The following is a 3,511-nucleotide window of genomic DNA, read 5'->3' as shown; positions in this document are numbered from 1 at the left end:
AAAACTGGTTATCTGCTCTGTAAAACTGCACTCAGTTCACAATAAAAACTTTAAAAATGAGAAAGAAAGGCCTGTCAGCTTCTGAAAGGCACTGTTTTGCGAGCTGTCCTACTCTGATGCATAGGGCCGCCGTGAATCAGATTGACTTGCCAGCTACCTCTATGTTTTTTGGTTTTATGGATGATTCTACTTAAAGTGATTGTGATACATCTTATAAAGTTAAGAATTTGCCTTCATAATATGTGGCTTTTAAATTCAAGGTTTATTTTTTAACATACTACAAAGAGCTTGGACCTTTGAAACATTCATGATTTGGGGTTTGCTTAACATTCGTCTTAGAGACCTGTTTTCTATCCATGGTCCCATCATCCCACATGCAATTGTTATCTTTCAAGGACAAGATTACCTCACAATATTTCTATATCTGTGCTAAGGAACTTCACTAGCTATGATTAGCATTTCTTTTCCTGGTGCACACACACAAAAGTAGACCTTCTATCTTCAGATGTATCACTTACAGAGTTGGTCTAAGTTCATTAATAGATAGCAGTTTAATTTGTGTCTGTAACAGAATGGCTGGTCTTCACAAATTAATATGATGGGGTTACAGGAAGTTCGTGGGAGAAATTCCATTGTCTTTTCATTAAATTTTTCCATGAACTTTTTGAAGCCCCTTATACAGCGAAGGACATTGAGAACAGCTTCAGCTATAGGCAACATATGAAGACCCTTTTCACCTATGGCAATGAAGAGCGTGCCCCCTGATGGTTATAGGGGTGCCCTGGCCCACTCTTTACACTCTTCACAATTTTTACCTTATTGAAAATTGTCCACAGTGGTCATGCCTCTGTGTTGCCTGATCCGTGTTCGTGCGCGGTCCTACTTGACCTATGTCTTCATCTTCACTATGTTTGTGGAGTCCCTCATGAAGATTAAGAATACAATTTAGAACAAAGCAGAGAGAAAAGCTAGCAGGCCACGGGGTCTGAGTCTCCTTTGGGCACTGTTACTGGAGCCAGCTTGAAACTAGTCTCGAAACTAAAAGTAGGAGCTGTCACAATTGACCACTAGGGGGCAGCAGGTGAACTGCTCTGAGTCTTCTCAAAGGAAATTATCAACTGCCAGTTGCAGCAATGCTGGGAACATTTCAGTGTTTCTACCAAAGCCTGTGGTTGCAGACCAAATTACTGCAGGAGGAAAAGTTGTCTGCAACATTAAGCAAAGGCTGCAGTCTGCTGACAAAATGAAAACTCCACGCAGCCTTTCTTTTTCCTGTCGTACTATCTCTCTGGGGGCTCTCCTTGATCTTCCCTGCCCTAAACCACTGAGGGTCCATGCAGCCTGTTTAACGGTAAAATGACCTCTTGGAGCCTTTTCAGGATAAAAGTACAGAATACCACCGCTATTTCTGTAACATACCCAAATATAAGTATGTCTCAGTGACATTCTCCGAATCCAGTACTTTTTGTGGTGGTGGCTTCTTCTTCTCTCCCCTGTGACACACCCCGCTTCCCCAGGTGGATATTTGGCAATGTTCAGAGACAAATTTGGTTGTCATTAACTCAGGGTTATGGCTACTAGTGGATGCTATGCTGCTAAACATATTCTCATAGCTGACTCCATAAAACGAATTTTATTTTGAATAGAAAACACTAAATGACAATATTTTAATTTTCTAGGCGTCTCCTTGTGCAACCTTATCTTCTCTGTATTTTAAAATCTCACTGATAATCCAGGAATCTAATTTTCCTCTTGATCTCCAGATACCCAAATATTACCAGGCATCTCTATTAGGATATCATCAAGACCTTCAAACACATGTTAGCCAAACAACTCTACTGAATTTTTCCCCTTAAATTTACTTCTTCTCTGGTAGCCTGGCTTGGTTCATTCATTCATTCATTTGACAAATATCTATGCCCAATATTCTGTTCAACTATAGCACACTTCATGGAGTCCTGGCATGGCTCTGTAGGATAAACACCTTACAGTAAGGTCGGGTTGAACCACAAGGTCAGCGGTTCAAACCCACCAGCTGCTCCTACATTTGCACCCTGTAAAACCACATCAAGAGGGTAAGAGTCAATACCAGCTGCTACACAGCAAAACAGCATACACAGCCAACACCTGCTAAAAACACTCTAAAAGGAGCCGCAAGAACAGAGAACAGAGACGCCCATCTCCTGACCACATCCAAGAGATGATTTGGAGTCTGCAGTGGACTATGGTATTGCACATACCTCTAATTAACACAAATACAACAGCGATGCCTACAGAGCATCAGAAAATTTCAGATCTTAATGTGACCTTGGGTTTTTTAAATGATTATATATTCCTGAGTGTTTTTGTGTGCATAAAAAACACAGAGGGAATAAAAGAAATACTGTTAAATGGTGGCATATGGAGAGGATTGTAATCATTGAAATGATACAAAATATGACAGGATGAGTACAAAACGGATGTTCTCCCATGTAAATGATCACTCAATGCACAATAAAAGCTTAAAATAAAATAAAAAAAACCCAAAACAATGGAAAACAACAAATGCTGGGAAGGTTTTGGAGACACTTTGTTGTTGTTGTTAGATGCCATCGAGTCGGCACCAACTCATAGCGATCCTATGCACAGCAGACTGAAACACTGCCTGATCCTGGACCAACCTCACCACTGTTGCCACGCTTCAGTCCATAGATGCTGGGACCCTCCTATATTGTTAATGGAACTGCAAACTGGATTCAGCCACTCTGGAAAATGGTATGGCACTTCATCAGAAAGCTGGAAATAGAAATACCTTATGATCCAGCAATTCCTCTACTTGGTACACATCCACAAGAAATACAAGTCAGAACGCGAGCAGATACATGCACACCAATGTTCAGTGCACATGGGCTGAATGGAATAGAGGTGGACTGAGACACAGGCACAGCCTTGGAATAACAAGGCTCTTTGACATAGGGATTGAGACAGTCTGAAGGGGTGAAGGAGAGGGAAATAATGTTAAGGAGGTTGACTGCTGAGCAGATATTGGGTTCCCCTGTCTACTAGTGTAACATAGACATCGAAGTGGGATGGAAAGGAGAACTGGGGAAGCTGATTACAGAAAGCTTGTAAGCCTATTACAGATTGGATTCTTAGTAAAAGGGGTCTAGACTGTAACCAGGAAAACAGGCTTCTTTTTAAGCCTTGGTTGAATTTGGGATCTTAGGAAGAACCCTGAACCCCACCCAGAATCTTCAGGGGTAGGACATTCCCAATTGAAAAGACAAGCAGACCAACTTGTGACTGGTCCCTCCTGACAATATATTCGAAGTAGGAGAGACAAAGTTTGGCCATCCTGGCCTCCAAGGAGCACTCTGGCTGCATTTCTTCCAACACAAATCTGGTGGTTCTTTTGGCAGCCCAAGGCACTTTCAATATTCTCCTCCAACACCATAACTAAAAAGCTTCAATTCTTCTACGGTTTTCCTTATTCACTGTCCAGCTTTCGCATGCATATGAGGTTATTGAAAAT

Source organism: Chrysochloris asiatica, unplaced genomic scaffold, assembly GCF_000296735.1.
Source record: "Chrysochloris asiatica unplaced genomic scaffold, ChrAsi1.0 scaffold00006, whole genome shotgun sequence".
NCBI classification, from domain to species: domain Eukaryota; kingdom Metazoa; phylum Chordata; class Mammalia; order Afrosoricida; family Chrysochloridae; genus Chrysochloris; species Chrysochloris asiatica.
Note: the sequence above shows the minus strand (reverse complement) of the source record.